This window comes from Anas acuta, chromosome 8 (genome assembly GCF_963932015.1).
Source record: "Anas acuta chromosome 8, bAnaAcu1.1, whole genome shotgun sequence".
NCBI classification, from domain to species: Eukaryota; Metazoa; Chordata; class Aves; order Anseriformes; family Anatidae; genus Anas; species Anas acuta.
In genome coordinates this window covers 7331346-7349775 of record NC_088986.1, presented here as the reverse complement: position 1 = coordinate 7349775, position 18430 = coordinate 7331346, and the positions used below count along the sequence as shown (strand labels likewise).

At 40.3% G+C, this 18430-nt stretch overlaps 1 protein-coding gene across 12 annotated transcripts in view; it reads left to right on the top strand.

The window, feature by feature from the left end:
• The window catches only part of ELAVL4 (ELAV like RNA binding protein 4), a 78971-nt gene that overhangs the window by 40241 nt on the left and 20300 nt on the right, over positions 1-18430 (top strand). The window lies entirely within an intron of this gene.

Here is an 18430-nt window from a genome sequence, read left to right as displayed (position 1 = left end):
AAATTGTAAACTTCGGTTTTGTTTGGTAGCTTCTCAGAACAGGCAGGATATACAGTAGCATTTTTAAAAGATGCTAATGACTTGAAAGAGGAGATAGAAGTCAGGCATACATTTTAATTATGGGGGAGGGGCTGCAATAGAAAAATGTTTTTTTTTTCGCTGCAGAGATTTTAAGGTAATGAGACAAGGAAAAACAGACTGAAGATAGTTGCCTTCATTTGGCAGGGGTGTTTAATAAAAGCAGAACTTGTGGTTGTAAAGTGTGCTTATTAAATTCTTCATTTACACTACCTAATTAATTCTAGCATTTTAAATTAACAGTGAAACTGGTCCCTGCTGTACCATTTCATAGCTACAGCATATTTCGTCCAACAACCCAGTTGTTCAGGTTTAATCAGCTGCTCTCAAAAAAATGAGAAGAAGGAATTTGAGTTTTAGAAAAAACTAAATGACACAAACATTTTAGAACAGTTTTAGATGAAAGGAGATGACTTTACGGAGGAGGACTATGTCTTCAGATGGATGCGAGGCTCAGTTCTTACAAGTGACGTTAAACTGTATAGCACTGCAGATGCACTCCATTTCTTCTTTTGCCCAAAGAAAGCTAGTAATAAATCTCACTGACTTAAGCTGAGGAAGGGAACAGCTTGAATTCATTAGAAAATTTTCAGAGAAGAAATGCTGAGCTGCTTTTGTCAAAAGATTGAACAAAAGATATAGTCAGCATAGTGGCCATCAGAAGCATTGTGATTGCTGCTGGCCAAGCGCATTGTCCTTGTTGACTAAATTTGCAGGTGGGGAAAAGAGGATGCCTGTTATAAACTTAATTGATTTGGTGACCTGATCTGAGCTATTTAGAATTATACTTCTGTTTCTCTATAACTTACACAAATTTGTAGCCCCTGATCTTCAAACAAGCACCATATAAAATTTTTGGATCTCGAATATTTCATACCTTATAAAAACCTTTCATACCTTAAAATGATCCAGGCACACTGTAAAGCAGAATATTTATTGATACAGGATTTCTGTGCATCACTTAACATATGACAGAGTTTGCATATTCCTGCTGTGTGGTGCAATTTGATGTTCTTTGCATGCATAATCAGGAACTTCATTGCTCTTCTCCCCAAAAAGCAACTGTTTTAAATTGTTCCTTTTGAATTCCTTTATGATTATACACAAAGATTTACATCTTTCATTTTCATTTCAAGTAATTATGACAGGACTGATATAGACTTAAATTAAGATTGTAGTTCAGAAATAATGGTGGCATCGTAAATGTAATATAAATATTGATGATCCCAGTGAAAAGGCAGAAAAGACAAACAATCTACTTAAAGCAGTCGCATCTGTGTGTTAGCATGTTATGGAAGAGAAAAGTACTGACTGCCTGTAGTCCTGTCTAGAAGTAATGGATTGTCCGTCCGTTCCTTACTCTCCGGGTGTTGAACCACATCATCCCAGAACCAGAAGCTAGCAAAATGTCGGAATGAGAAACAGTGCAGCATTATGAGAGCGCAGGAGGAGTCTTCCATGTGAGCAGTGTTCATTGTGTGCTTCTCCAGGCACCAGTCAATTCCTAGCCTGCAGTGGTGGATGCTCTGCCTCTGCTCCCAGTAAGCTGAAAATGCACCCGTTTTGCTCCAGAAATACATCTGTGAAGGATGAAGCTGGCATCTTCTGTCCCTGTGTATTAAAAATTATTTCTTCCTAGCTCTGTGCATAAGAAGTGGCTTACCGATACGCACTAAGAGGTACTGCTGTAAAAATCATGGCACAGATACTTATTTAACCAAGCGTAGGCGGTGAATGGTGCTGAACTGGTGGTTCTGTCTGGACTGTTCTGTTCAGAGGTTGCTTATCTGGTCCCTTATGAAATCTGGGGCCTGTTTAAGCAGTCTTAATTTCAGCATCCAGAATCAGTGGCTGTTTCTGAGAGCCTTGCCTGGAGGAGGTCTGTATCCTCAGGAGAAGCCATTAATTGGCATTGCAAACTGTGGCAGTGACCCTAGGAGGCAGGAGGGAAGAAAGCCAGGTATAATCATGTTGCCTAACAGTAAGGCTCTCCAGGAGGGAAGCTTTTGAGTCTGACAAAGTGTGCAGCAGCAAGAAAACACTACTTAATCTTACCTTAGTAAACCAACCTCTTCTAGTATTGGCCCACTGCTTGCAGCAGGCAACAGCTAAGCTTTATTTCAATGTGAGATTTTGCTGTCTGATAGTGTAGATGAGAGAGAGGTCACAGTGCCCGTCTTGGGATCAAGAGGGGACTCTGAAAGCTCCAAAAGCAAAATCATAATGAAAAGTTGCAAAGCAAAATCAAGATTAATGGTTAAATTTAAATCTATGAAAGAGGTCTTGAGGTGAAAAAAATCCATGAAAGAGGCCTTGAGGTAATACAGTTCATGACAATAGGTAACAGATGGTGAAGTCTATATTTGAAAGCCCCAAGTTGAAAATTGCTGAGTTATAAGTAAAATTGTGTTTCTTTATCATTGGGGGAATATCTATTTTTTTCATTCAAAAGAAATAGTTATTTATGTTCAGAAACTGCAGATAGAATATTGACTGAAAATTTCACGTACGAAGATTGTCAGTGTTTTATAAGTTTCTAAGAATTCAGTAAAAGGGTATACCAAAAAATCCTTCCTGTTGGGAAGGAAAACTAAGTGTATGACCCATCTGCAGATAAGTATAGCTCACTGTGAAAGCCAGCTTTAAGTTACCCAATCCGAAGTGGTTAACTCTAATCTGGGTATAAATGACTTCTACATTTGATGTCCTATTCACTGGTGGTGCTCTGAAAGTTCCTTCCATTTTGAGATATTACTGGTTCCAGCGGTTTTGCCCACTCAAAATTACATTAAACAGATAGGATTATAGAATGTAGGGATTAGGTTAGATAAGATTTATAAAATGTTTAGAAAGTATGTAAACTCATGCCTCATGGCATAAGCCTGCCTAATAACAGGGTTTATGAGAGAAATACCTTGTAGAGGTAGTTTATTCCCTTCTTGACTTGGAAGGGGTTTTTTTTTTGTATTTCTCTGAGGCAGTGATAACTAGTCACTGATCTCTGATCACTTATTTGGTACAGATCTTGTTAGACTAGTCTCAGCATCAAAAGCAATTGCTTTGCTCCAGTGGTAGATGAGAATTAACAGAATCCTTCAGAATAGAAAAGCACTTAGGTACTGTAGTGTTCACCATTTATGAAGTGAATACAATTCTGGTGTTTAATTCCTTTTGCATTTAAAGGCAGTATTTAGTAGCACGTGCACAGAAAGTATGGCTGGATATGAAATGCCTGTAAGTATCTAATTTGCCTGTAGTTCACTTCCTTGAAAGCTCAGACTTATTTCCTGAAATACAGGTAGAAGAATAGATAGTGCTGGCTCTGCATATCTATATATATGGGGTGGGTGTGTATACGCACTAGAGTGCTTTTAGCTGGAAAATAATGCTAAATTCAGTGACTTACCTTTGGTTGTTCAGGAATTGACTTGCAGATTGGTCTCACTGTACTTAAGTAAATAAAGGAGACTTGTATGAGTGGTATTTTGAGTTGAGTCCACAGTCAAAATGCAGTGGGAAAGGAGTGGTCAGATACAGTAGTGTAACTGCAGCTGAAAGTCAAGTGCCCAGAAAACAAGAAGTCTTGCAATAATGTGTTCTGGAGCTGAAAAAGGAAGAGTCTTCCCATGAATCAGATGGAATACAGAGCATGCTTTAATTTGATTATAATCCTTTTGTTTGGTAATTCCAATTGTGTGTGAAAGATTTAAAAAATAATAGATGGTAAAAACAGACATGTCAGTCTTTTTAAACCTAAAATCTAGAATTATTTTTTAAGTCTAAATATGTGGTTCTGAATGTCATTAAAGATTTTGAATAAGTTGATCTTAATTTGGTGGCCTAGTTATTTTTATAGCTTCTTATTTCCTAAAGTACATTCTCTTCTTGAGTAGAGAACCTAATTTCAGTGTCACGTATCCTTTTGTAAGGGCTGCAGATTGAAGACGATCACCAAATATTGATCATCTAAATCAGTGTTTGCATTAAGTACCTGAACTAAATTCATTAGCACTGTGGGGGAAGGAACATAGGAATAGTAATGAGTGTCTTGGTGGATTTCTACAATGTTTGGTATGATTTGATGTCTCTTCTAAACACAGAGGAAAAAGATAGAATTTGCATCCGTCATTTTCTTTATTGCCTCTGCAGTTGTCTGGTGCATTTTCTGCACAGGCAAACAAAAGAATTTTGATTTCTTCATTATTTGGAGAAAAAAAGCAATTGAAGTGAGTGGGGCAAATAGGCAGAAAGGAAGAAGGCATGACCCTTGGTGCTAAGAAAAATCTTTTAATTAACTTTGTAGCAGTTTCAATTCTGAGACCCGTTCTGGAGTGCATTAAATGCTTTTAATGCATATTTAGTGTATCCTTCACAGTTTTGAGTAAGTAACATTACCTTCCCATCGAGTTTAATGAGGAAGGATTAGAGGTATGGCTTTCTCAACAGCACAAGCACACCTACAGGTCTGAATCTGACCTCCAGATAGATGGCTACTTATGAGGCTTTTCGGTGCATCTGCTGACATAGTCTGAGATGTTTTCAGCCCTTTGTGTCTGTGTGAAGATCATCTACCATGAAAGAGCCAGCTGAAATAGATCTGTTGGTGGAGCCCTCTGTTTGATGACAGTCCATCCTTGCCTCCAGAATTTTGCCCCTTTTCTAACCCATTGTGCCCCTCTGTTTGGAAACACAGAGCCCAGAGTCCCTTGTCCCTAACACTTTCTTTTCTTTCGTTTTAGCCCAAGGAGGACAAAGACAAAGGGGAGGAAAGGAAAGTTCCAGGAAAGCACTGGGAGATTGGCAGCAGTTTCTACTAGCAATGCTGAGGCAGGGCCTTTTGTGGCAGCAGTAGACAGCGTATGAGGAGATACCTTTCAGGGCATTAAGGTTGGCTTTACCAGCATTTCATCTGTTCACTTCTGCTCAAGACCTTCTGCCCTTCAACAGAGCTGTGCTGCAGCTGTTACCCCTGCCCATCTCCCTAGTTCTCTTGCTAGACAACTTGTTCAAGAACAAAAACTACCTGTACAAAACCACTCTAAATGGCTTTGAAATTGGCTTAGCTCCTGCTCTCTCTTTTCCAAGACTCTGCTTTTTACTAACACTGGTAGGAGTTTCTTCTTGGCTATAAGATGGTGTTTTATACATTTGTTACCAGGATTATTTGACCTACCTGCAATAGTTTTTTCTCAGACTTGGTGAGCCAGAAAGTACTTGCCCCTTTCTGTTGCAGAGCTGATTCATCATGATTTGATCATGATATGACTACTTGGAGTGGAGGTGCTTTTTTCCACAGCCAGAAGAGCCCTGCAAGATCTCCTTCACCTCAGCTTCTGGAAATAGTCACCCTGAGACCTTCCAATCCAGTTGGGATCTTCTGCCTATGGGAGTCTGCATCTTCAGCGTTCTCATGCTCTTCTTTGTATCTTCTGCTAGCCCAGTTTACATGTACAAAGTGAAAGATAAAGCAAACTGCCTCTTCAGACTCCATCCGCTCAGATGCCATCCATCAGATATTTGTTTTTGGAGTCTTCTCTGATTTTGGAATACCCTGTGTCTGACTTGAATGAGGACCCATTTATGTGATCAAGCTAACCTGTTTACCCCATGCTTCTCAAGTGAGGGACCCTCTGCAGAAGGTAGCATTCCTTTTGGGATATCTGCTCAATGGAGGCCTTGACATGCTTTACATCCTTTCCTTCTCTTTTGCTCACAGAAAACTTCAGTGGTTCAAACTCAATGCTTTGAAACTTAGGATATCATCTTAATTTGACTTACGGCTAAGAGAGGTTAATTTCTAATCAAGTTATGTCATTATCTACAATAATACCTTGGAAAGGAGGATTTACCGCTGTTCTCTACACCTGTGCATCCTTAATGGTACAAAACCATCTTTTCTCATTCTTAAAGGATAGTTTCTCTTGCTAGCTGAATTGGGTGTCCAGCAACTTTTGTGTGCAGCTCAACATCAGTCTTGTGATTATAGTCAGTGCCAATAACACTCAGTAATCCATTGTCTATTGGAAGTTGCTCTGATGCTTGTCAGCTGACAAAAGCCAAGCATGTCTTTGGGTTTCTCGAGACTCCTCATTCACATCCTTCTCTCCTAGAACAGTCCTTGATAAGGGCATTGCAGCCTCTGACTTAAACTACAGATGGTAAAGCCCAAGTCTTGTTCAGGCCTTGGGGTATCTCTGCCTGCTATTTCAGGTTTTGCTGAGATACAAGGCTTCAGATCTCTGTGGCTCCATGGTCTCAGGGTCCTTCTTTTCACTGTGAGACTTTGAGTCTAAGAAGAAAAATGTAGAGAAAGTAGAAGAAAAGCTTGGACTTCTGTGATGTGATGCTGTTTCTTTGCCTCTGCGCACCAGCTCTGTTTTGGCTGACTCACTAATTTGGTTTGTTGGACATGTTCACCTTGAGCAGGATTTGTCACTGACTTTGCAGGTGTTTCTGCTTATGTTCCCCCCTAGGAGTTTCAGCACAAGTTACTGATCTGCAGGTGCTGCTGAAGGCAGGATATTGGAGTAGGCAGACCTCTGCTCTGACCCAGTACTGCAGTTCTTATGGCTCTCACAGCATCTGTTTAATCAGTGGAATATATCAGCTTGAAGAAAAAAACTGAACTCTCATTATTTTTATTCACAAGAGCCCAGAATATTTATTCAATTAGATGTTTTTTAAGGGGTGTTGCAAAAGCAGATGGATGAAAAGCTGTATCATGCTCACCTGCAAGCAAACAAATGGCAGCATCCCCAGTATGATTAATTGTTGCTGTTCTGGAGGGGCTGCTGTTTCTGCAGTAAAAGGTGTAGTGTCCCTGCTGTCCTGTACAGATAGTCCATGTTTGCACATGCGTTAAAGCACCTGAAATTAGCTATTAGCAGGCTTCTTGCTATGGCATCCTGTAATGCCTTCCTCTTCCTTAGGATGCTGTTGGTTAGATGTAGCCAGTGGTTTTACTTTCCCTGTTGGGAGGATGGTAGGTAGGGCAGGGTAAGATAGGACATATAGCAAAGAAGAAGTATACTCCAGCAGTTCCTTTTTTAGATTCCTCTGTTCTCCTATTCTCCTACATGCTGTATCTGTGTCATTTCTATTTACCCATGCATCTCTCTTCCCTATTTCTCTACTTCATTTTTTTCTGCTCTGGAAGTTTCAGTCTTAAATCAAACAACCCCAGTCCGTAATGTGAACAGCTCTGGAGCCAGACTGATAGAGCATTTGCCCTGGTGCTTTCTACTGCATTGGAATAGCTGATTTGTTATCTGGACATTATCTGTAGGATCATGGTACGTACTTGCTCCAGGTTAAGTACTTTGCTGAACTGAAAACAAAAGGAAGGAGAAAAATGTTTGTATCCCCCATGCTTACCCACCTACATGTTTAACATTGAAAGCTAATGTCTCCTTACTGAGTCATGTATTGAAATCTATACCATATTCTGTGGTGGTCAGCCAGCAAGAACAGCTTGTAGTCGTGATATCCACACCTGGTATGTCTAGTGCTACGTAAATAGACATATAGAAGAAGCTATTGACTGATACAGACAGCGTGCTACCTCTAAAAAAGGAAAAAGTTTGCTTTTCAGTCTGGGGAAAAAGAAGTGATGAATGTGTTTCTTCTAATATAACTCTAATATTCTTGAGAACAGTATGTTGAAACCTGCATTTTAGACCAAAAAAGGCAATTACTGAGAACTGGCTGCCTCTTCAATGAAATCATCGATAAATTTAACAGGTAGAACTAGTTGGTATATGCACACAACGAAGTCATAATGTTTCATGCTTTAAGCAGTTTGCTTTTCATTACTTCTATTACCTGCAAGTATCTACGTAGAATACTATAACCACTTGAAACACCTTGGAAAAAAATCCTTTCATTTTAAAGTTCTTGAAAGGTCTGCTTTAAAACTGAAGCAAATTTTAAGTAGACTTGCTACAGTCCAAGTACTTACAGATAGCAAAATTTTATAGATGGTGCATTTTGGAACATGATGAAGTAGCTTTACTTTTCTCAGCATCTTTCCAGATGCTATGTGAAGTAATCTACGTAAATCTAACTATTATAGATTAACCTTTTTAGATGTCAGGTTGCAGCTTTTATTTATGTTTTCGCTGATCAGATTAAAAATGCTGCAGACACAGGTTGTGTTGTTAATATTAAATTTTGTATTCCGGTCTGTAATAAATGACTTTCCTCTGTGCATTGGAAAAACTGGTTAGTAGAGCTTAAAGAGTTTAATTAGTGGGCTGTTTGAGACAGAATAGGTATTCTGAGTCATTGTTCAGAATTACTGTGAGATTTCTTAGTGTTGTGGTGGCTCTTGTTTTTTGTTGTTTGACAGTCTACTTAGGTACAAAACCCTAAACGTTGGTGAATTAAATCATTTAATGACAAAATTACCAAGGCATTTTGAACTTTCAGTCAACCAGGTCTCATGTATTGCTGCTGCATTTTATGTCCTACATAATATTCCTGTTTTGCAAAGCATTATTTTCCCTTTGGTTTTATGTGCCTCTGCCACTTCCTTAAGACTTTAGCATTATGGCTGTTATTTCCACACAAAACGCTCCCAAGCTTGAAGATTCACTGCATGTTTCAGCTGTGCCTTTTCTTTCTTGATTCCTCCGGTTACATAGCTCCTCTCTGGGAGAGCATGTTCTTGCCTTCTAACAAAAATCTCTCCTGTAAACTGAGTTCTGTGTCTTAAGGCAGGATGTCCTTAGTGCTGTTCTGATTGTCATGAAAGTTGGAAACTTGTTCCATGACTGGTCCATGTTATGGTTCTCTACTGTCTTTCTCTCTGCACCATCCCACCACTCGCTGCCATTGCCTTTTACAGCAGCAGGTTTTCACCTAGACTTGGCCTCTGGATGCCAGGTATCACCATTTTGTGCACATGCACAATGTGGTAGGATCATGGTGCTCTGGAGACAGTGCACCTCTGCTTGAGACCAGACCAGTGAAAAGTCAGTTCTGCTACCAGTTCCTGCCCCCTTGCTCAGTATTAAGTTTCTGAGTTGCCATCCACTCTGTTCTCGAATTCAGAGAACAGCTTCTGGAATGGAATGCAGGAGGGAAGATGCATTTGCTGTTATGAAGCATGTACCTTTGACTGCGTGGTTCCTCCTCCTTTTATCTTAGGTTTTGGACCATAAAACTTGTACTTCCTTGGTGTTCTGTGTAAGAGAAATTAAGTAACATGCTTCCAGTATTTCTTCTCCAGTCATAATTTTTATACACTTGAAACATCTGTAGGCTTTTGCATTTTTTAGTCACTGTTGAACCAAGGGATAGATAGTATTTACTTGTTTTTATGTTGGACACTTCTAATCTTGCATCTTAAGTTGTTCTCCAGCCTTAAGTCATTTTTGATTTAAATATGATTTAAATTTAAAATTTAAAAACTGATTTAAAAATGCTGGTAACTGACTCTTGTCTTTAGTTTGTTGCTCTGTCTCTCATCTCCAATACACTTATGATTGCAGTGGAGTATAGCTAGATCTATTTCTTTTAGGTCCGGCAGTGTCATAGCTTCTCTCCATGATGTGATAACAGCCAATTTTGGATGTGGAAGGCTTCCTACCACAAATAATATATATCATCTAATTCAGTGACTCCTTTAATTGCTGTTGCAAATTTCTTTCCACACTGCTGCTTCCCATTTCTTGCGTTGATCTGTTTTTCACTTTTTTCCTAGGTCTGTTTTCACTTCTTACTGAATATTGTAATAATTTAGCCTGCACACTTCTGTATTATTCTGTTCAATTCGTCCCTTCTTCGGCATTGAATGTACTGTTTGGGATAGATAAGTCATGGCTGCTGCTTGTCCATTCATGCCTGTCTCCAGAACAGTGGATTTTTATAGTACAGTCCCTGTTCTGTTCGGGGACAAAGCGGGGAGGAGTGCAGCCTTGCTCTTCTCAGAACAGCTGCTAATTCAGGGGCTGTGCGCTCCTTAAAGGAAAGCAGAGGAGAAGATGAAAAAAGGGAAGCAGGAGATGTCAACTCAGGGGGGAGAAAATCCAAATATTTGTTCAGAAATCGAACTCCAGTTGTCCTGTGTGTCAGGAGCAGTGGCTTCTGAAAACACACTTAATCAGCTGCTTGCAGTACTATGAATGTACCTGTGCTTAAAATCCATTTTTACGTTTAAAGAAACTTGATAAAAGCAGGAAAGCAAACAAAAAAAAAAAGAGGCTAATATATTCTACAGCATAAAATGTGTGCGTTGTTTACAAGATATCTCGAGCCCAGCACAACGCACAAAAGCACTGAGGTCCAATAATAAGGTTACTGTCTTGGAAGGGGGGAATACAGCTTTAGCTTCCTGTTATGCTAAATGCTAGTCCATCCACGGTCCAAGTTCCCCGTGAAGATCTCAATGTCTTTCAGTTTCTATTCTCCAAAGTAGGAATAAAAGTACTTTCCTGAAAGTGGTGTTTGTGTTGGAAAGGTGCGTTATAGAGATAAAAATGCTTCCATGCTACTGTAATGGGAACCACAGAGGACTCCAGTCAAGTCAGCAGCATCTGTCTCAAACTGACACTTTAGCTTTGCATGCTGATTAGTCCAAGTCCTCAAGTACAGTAATTACACAGCTGACTTCATTAGAAATCTGTATAGGAGCAGGTAAGAGCAAGGTTGTCTTTCAGATGAGATGCAGAATATCTGAAATGCTAGGATCCTTTAAAAATACTTCTAAGGCACTATTTGCAAGAGTAGGCATGTTTTGTATCGCTGTTGCAGTCAAGTTTAAAACAGTAATTGTGTGTTTTCGAAAGCCCTCTTGAAATTTTAGTGGGAGCCGGGTTTTTGGAAGGATCTAGTAGTGGTGCCTAGACAGTAGCAGGCCCTGTCAAAACATGCTCCATTTCATGTTTTCTGGAAGGGCATGTAGGGTTCAGAATGAAAATGAACCTCATATTCCTCAAACACCATTTTGATGTCTAATTTTGAGGAATGTCTACTATTGTCAATTGGTATTTAACTTCCATAAGAGCTACTGCTTCAGCACCTCTGAAAATCGATACATGAAATGACATTGTCTTGTGTTAAGGGATTTGTCAGAACTACAAGAGGACAGAACTGCTGTTTTAATCTTCGCTGGCACTGCATGGTGAAATCAAGTTTTCTAACTTGGCAGGGTGTTAGCTGAGTGACCTTGTTTTCTGTTGTGGGGAGTTTGCAGTTGTTTTTTTTGGGTTGTGCGGGCTCAGTTTTGTTTTTGAGGTCACTATATTCAGGGCCCAGTAGTTACCTTCCAAATGGAGCCAAGGTTCAGGTAGGTACAGTAGTAGTTAAAGCAGTCAAACAATTACTGCGTTCATAGGATTGTTTTCACATTTTGGGCACCACTTCTTTCCTTTTCCTTTTACTCTTCGAGTCCTGTTGTCATGGTATCTGGCACTTCCCATTCAGATATTAAAACTGAGTGAGTGGTGTCTGTACGTCTGGTTCATTTTCCCTCATATCTTCTCCCCGAGGGAGAGCTTTACGTGGGATGTAGCACACCGTTTGCCAGGGCTTCCTTTGGGGGATTTCAGTCGTGTAGCAGTGTGCTGGTTGGTGAAGGCCTGGTGCAGAGGAAGCCCCTTCCTCTGGGGCTGGGCCTGTGAAGCCCTCAGTGCACAGAGCTCCCAGGAGTGTGTGACTCCTCACTGAACCTGTCACACACACACACCCCAAAAAAAAGACTTGTCTCCAGCACAAACAAGCTTTTATCTGGGTCTCTTTGGCTTTGCCAGGATTAAGGCAGTGAAGGAAACTTTCTCCCTACAGATCTATAGGGAGGGCCCAGCTTTGCTATTTGGGGATGAGGGTTTTGAGGCCTTAGGGGAATCATTTCCTGAGGGATCTTCTCCTTTCTGAGCAGGGCAGCATGTGCGTGTTCACAGGTGTTCTAGCTAGATCTTAAGCTTCAGCCTATGTAGCAGATGGGTTTTCCGTGAAGGTTTGGGTTAAATTTTGCTTATTTATTTATTCCAAAAATTCCAACTCCAAATGTCATTTTTGTCTGTTGCAAGAGTTTTTCCCATGCGAATATAGAACCTGCCTTTCCTCTCTGTCTTTAGAAGAAGCATCTACTGGTACTTGAATTTTGCTCCTAACTGTTTTCAACCAAGCAGCCCTATTTATTCTTAGCTATAGGTGCACTGTAGCATCAAGGCACATCAGAGGTTCTAGGCTGGATTGTATTAAATGCAGCTAACCTAATCTAGAAGAGCATCTCTTCGAAAGAATTCTAACTTTTACTTTGAGAGACTGTATATTTTTCCCTTTTTTCTTACAAAAGTGATAGCTGTATTGTGATGGGGGGAGATGCTTTCTCTTCATAGACAACATTTCTTGAACAAATCCTAGTCAATATAAACAAAGCATCTGTATTAGTTCTAAATAAACTGTAGACTAGATGGGTACTATGACAGTTCTGCACTAAGCACAGAACAAGTTGCTTTCATAACTGAATTACAACAAGCTAATGGTGATGGCCTTACTCTGACCATCTGGTCTGAGCAGGGCTGTGTGCTGAGGTTACTTCCCTCCTGTTTTGCTTCTGTGACTGCAGCGTGCATTTCTGGGGTGACAGCAGGTCTTTCTCCTTCATAAACTGATGAGGAATGAGTAAGGCTGGTGGTATTGTTACAGAAAAGCATCAGCCCTATGATTAGATTGCATTTTCTGATACTCTGAATTTTCTCTACTTAGTTTACCTTCTTTTTTAGGTAAACAGCTTTATTTGTTGGTAACTGTCATAGAAACTTAAAAAAAAAAAAAGCAATGCACTTGACCTTCTTTGTACATCTTAAATACATCCTCTCAGTGGTATTTATGTAACCTTCTCCGAAAGCCCCTGCTTCATAGAGCTTTTCATATGAGTCGTAGTCATTCTTTGTCCTTCCAGGAACGTGTTTAAAACGCTTCTGAAATGGTTTGGAGGCTTCCAAGGTTGTGCATTGAAACAGGGCTACCAGCTGGAGTGGGACTTGCCTTGAACATCAGAGTCCCATCTTTTATACTCTTCTTTAGAAGATGGAAAGTGGTAGACTTTTCACTGTGGAATCTCACTTGACTGCTTCTCTTGCTATACTTCTGTAGATAATATTTTTAGGAACATCCCTAATTAAGAATCATGGGAGAAGGTTCAAGAGCATGCATAGATGCGCATGCATGAAGTTGCATGTAGGCTGTGCTCAAGTGTTTCAATTGACATGTTCACCCTGGCAGCAGTTTCTTCCCTAAATGGTTGAGGTTTAAATGGGCGAAAATTGGAGCTGGAAGCCCTGGAGAATTCATGGTGAGTGTTTTATGCTTTGGTCCCAAACCCAGAGTGACTGAAGGCTGTTACAGTCTGACGGCTTCTGCCTGGCTAATACGAGATGAGCTGTCAGACTTGGCCTAGTTCTAGAGGAAGATACTGTGTCACAAAGAAAAGCATCAGCACTCAGTGGCGGTCGTGTTATGGCTGTCAGACGGGCAGCTTTAATTAGGTTTTATATTTGGGCAAAAGACAACAAGACTACAATTTGAGTTACTATTGTTACTGTCCCATTCTCACAAGTAACTCTTTGTAGTGGGGACCACAGTTTCAATGTGACTTTGCAATCTGTAGTACAGACGTTATTTTAAAAAAATGTCAGTTGAACCTTAATAGCACTACAACAGTATTCATCTTGACCTTTTCTGATCAGGCAGACTGATGCCCATCACCTTTCAGTTGAGAGTTTAAGTCATAGTCATTCCCATGGCTCTTCTCTTCACCATCTCCAAGGCATCAGTGTTCATGAAACACAAAGCTCCATGCCCAGGCCTGGTGTACAGCAGCTAAGTATGCAGCTAGTTCAGATACAGTGACTTTTGTTTTTTCCTCCATTGAAATGCACATTTTAAGCCATGAAGCATCACTTAATCCTTTTGGCAGCATTATAAGCTTGATGTGGTTGATTATCTATCACCCTGTATTTGAGCCCTTCACTAGTAATATAAGTCCATGTTTGGAAAATATGCTGAGGTTCTTGGTTTGTAGGGATGTAATCTTGGGTGTGTGCTACCTAAAAGGATATAGTTACTTGGAGCAGTTTGCTGAGGAGCTTAAATTGCTTTGTCCTCTTGGATCATTTCCTGTCACCCTGTCCTTATGCTATCTGCAATATTTGCATCTTCTGGTTATTTCCTATTCACAATTCCCAGTTTGAGATCTGTCAGCTGATTTTTAATCCATTTAATGTGTACCATGTTAATTTTTAGTCAATTAATAAGCAGTACCAAATCAAGTGCTTTATAGAAGACCAAGTCTATCAATGCTATTACATCGACATTCTTAAAATTTATAAGTCAAACTTGTAATCTCATCAAGAAGGATGTCAGTTTAGTTTGACAGAATCTATTTTCCATAGAGCTAATTTGATTGACATTGATTATATCACCCGTCTCTAATTCTTTATTATTAGAGTCCAGTATCAAATATTCTGTAATTTTGTCTTGCTCAGCATTAGGCTGATGGACCTGTAATTACTTGGGTTATCCAGTCCTCTCTTCTTGAATTTCAGTGCAAAAAATTTTTCCTTCAAGCTCCTGGAATTTGCTCGGTGCTTTAAGAATTACTAAAAATCACAAGGGAGCTGTTTGCCCTTTACTTTTGAGGGCTATTCTGTGCAAGTAGTCCAGATCATCTCATTTAAATGTATACAATGCTAGGAGCTATTGTTTAATGTCCACCTGAGTTACTAGTTAGTACTTCATGCACTTTAGTTATACACCAAGCTCTCTGCTATATTACTCTTACTATCCATTGGTGAGTGAGTGAAAATATCTTTTCCCCTGTAGCTTTTAAAAAGGAAGAAAATTTTTTTTATTCTGAATATTCTAAACTTTGCTAGTCGGAGACTTCTCTGGGTTCATTTCTCTCATTTTCTGAGGATTTTTCTGTTGTAATTTATATTGCCATCTGTTTCCTCTTCATCTCTTTTAAGTATGGAATTGGCTCAAGCAGACTGGCTTATAGAGCGAGGCAGGTACAGGACTTGAACTGGCACAGCCTATTTTATAGTTGCATGTTTTGGGGTGTGTGATTAAATGTTGTAAACATGATGTTTTCATGCATTCCATATCTTGGTTCTTTTTAATCTTGTGGTTTTCAACTCTGAAATGGAGCCTTTGAAAATATGAAATACGTACATTACAAGCTTGGACTTGTCTTTGTGTGTTTGGGTCTTTTGTCTGTTTGTTCTAAGTCGGTCAAAACATGTTCATTTTTTATCCTGTTATCACTAACTTGTAGACCTGTTCTTTACCAAATTGTAGGAGGTCTCCTGCACATTTTCTTCAAGTTACACAAAACATTCTGAAAGAGCAGTGGTATTAGTGCTACAAAAAGGTGGTGTTTTAAGATCATCTAGAAATATCTCTTGCCTACCGTACTGAATCACAGCATGCGATGACCTATTAGATTCCAAATAACAGAAAATATTTACTATTTACGGTGCTGTTCCTGGGAAGTGTAGCATGGGAATGAACTTCAGTGTCTGTGTGGCATCCCACTGAGAGGTCCAGCTGCTTGCTTCGTGTTGCCAGATTGCGTCCAAAGAAATGTTACCCTTTTCGAGTGCATGCAATAAGAGTACATGAGGGGGGGATGCACTGGAAGTTTGTATTTCTTCACTGTATTCTGGAACAAATGCTTTCCTTTCTCTCCCAGTAACAATTTTTTAGCTCTTTCACATCTAGAGTCTGTTTTGTCTGACATAAGGTGTGTTGCTCTTGGGAGTAATTTGAAAATAATATTTTTAGCTGGATATATCTTTTTTTGTTGCTGCTTAGCAGTAAATGTTTAGCACACTATAACTTTATGATGTCTGCCAGCAGTCATAAAGCTTTTTCATAAAATATTTTTTTTTGTTCTGGGTTTATTTTCTTTTCAATTTTCAAGGTTGGGGGTAGGGGAAAACAACACCTGTCTTCATTAAACATTGGCATTTAGGGGAGATGCACTGCATATTGAGTACCTAAGAACAAAAAGTAAACCAAGCAAGAGATCTTTCTGAAGTGACACGCTCTTAACGGAAAGATTTTTCTCCCTTCAGCTTCACCAGTACAAAGTGAAGCATATGGCAACACACAGCAACAGGAATTTGCTAATTGAAGCAACGGCACCAGGACTTCAGCAGGCTGCAAAGGGTGTAGGGTTTGGATTTTTTTTTATTGTAAGCTTTCTTTAATGAACAGAAATTCAGTCTTCAGAATGCTGAATAGACTCATCCTGGTTTTGTTTGAGAATGTAATACAGCCATTATTGCAATTAATGTATTTGATACAAAATCACAGCTAATACCTTCTGGATCAGAAACTTTCAGTTCTGTCAAATGTTAGATATTTCAGTGTTCATGAGTATATACTGTAAAGATTAAGTCATCTCCACGTACCTGTTACTATAAGCAGAACTCATGACAATGTCATTGTTTTCTTCATGCGTGCCTGCAGAACTTGGCTTGCAAACAGGTTTGTTACTGTTGGTACTCCTTATCCTCCACCTTGGAGAGAGGATTTTGTAGTTGGTAGGGAGAATCGGAGATGGTGATACCTGAGTAACTTGAACAATGTGACTGGAGAAGTCCAAGGAAACAAGTCAATTTTTTCCCCTATTTTCCTGTAATTAAGAATCCTCTATTTTAGAGGTTGTTCTGTCCCTGCACCTTGGGAATAGCAGTGTCAGGACATCAAAGCTTGTGTTCAGACAGGTTGATGTAAGTCCCAGTGCCTCACTGCTACTCATGGTAGCTGCGTACCTCTGAAGGTCAGTACACAGCGCAGGAGGTCAGGGTATCCAAGCCCTGATCCTTGCCTCTGCCTCCCTTTGTCTCCCACCAAACAGGGTTAGTCTGCTAGAGAATGGCTCCCTTCTCTCTAGGACTGTTCCGAAAGAAATACACAAAGGATGTGGTTAAGTTCAGCTGTGCAGGAGTGGGGCTGGATAAAGTATCCTAGGTAGAGGAGGGGGAAGGCATAGCAGGAGAAGCATCTTTACCCTATTTCTGCTCAGTCAGACTCCAGTTCTTCCTCGGTTAATGTCGTGTAACTTGGGTAAGAATAGCTTTGCTGGGGTTAATTCAGCTCTCCAGGAGGACTGGGTATGTTTTTATACTTCGGTCTGAAGTTAAATTGATTGGATGGAATTGCTCCCTCGATATATTGTAGTTTGAAACAGCCATTTCGTACCCAAACGCCTGCATGTGGGCATTTTAGGAATGAACTGCAGTGTTTCCATGGATTTTTAAGGTATTCCATAGCATAGTTAGCAGCTTTTAGTGCTTTGATCTGATTTTGTAAGACAGAAGCGCTCCCTGTATCTGTGTTACTGCAAACACTGTATTTTTGGTGGTGTCTGAGAAAGACAGATGCTTTTTTGTAGTCCAGGAGACAAAGAAACAAAGCCTTGTGCTGGGGAGGGAGGCAGGATCCGTGCCTCCAGGGTACATCAAGGCACTTCATGTGCAGCTGCTTTCACAACCTCGGCTTTCTCCTGGTGAGAAGGAGCTGGGTCACTGTTCATTGCTGCCGTGGATAGAAATCTCCCGGCAGGCCATGTTCACAAGTGCTGCCATCCTCCTCAGGAAGGATTTTTCAGATTTTCCTGCTCGCTGCCTGCTCGCAGGATCACTTGCATCCACTGCACATCCGTGCCTAGAGGGGCACGAGCAGCAGCGTGGTCGAGGTGCAGGAGACACTGCCTGCCCGCTTCCTTTTGGAGTGAGATGATCTCTGTTTATGTACTTCTATGTATGTGTACCCTAAGGGAAAAAAAAAACAGTGACTCCTATTTTTTCTGAACATGCACCTCCTCCCGAATTTGTTTTGTAAGAGGAATGATGGGGGAAGCTGTGGTCTCTCACATAGCATTAATAGAACCAATGCTGCAAAACTGGTACTTAGGATTTGGGAAAACCTGCCTTTTCAGTACAGGCTTTCTTAGAGCATTTGGAAATGCGCAGCTTTGTCCCTGCTCTGTGTGAATGAAGAGCGGTGGCGCTGCTAGCGCCGTGTTATTACCAGTTATTAACCAGGTCTCTTTTTTTACTGAAAACACAGATCTTGCTAGTAAACCAGAAGCTGTTGAAATGATTTTGGCTGCTGAAGTGGGCTCCTGCTATCCCATGCGCAGCAGCAGTTGTGCTGTTTTGCTTTTGCCGTCATCTCTAATACACTGAGGAAAGCTTTAATGCAATCTCCTATCCTAGTGCAATTTGAGCTGTCCTTTCTCCTCCCATTTCCTGACTGCTCACAGAGCAATAAAATGAGATAGAAAGGTGGCTGTCTTTCTCAGTCAGCTGCTTTAAGGTTCATGTTCAAACAT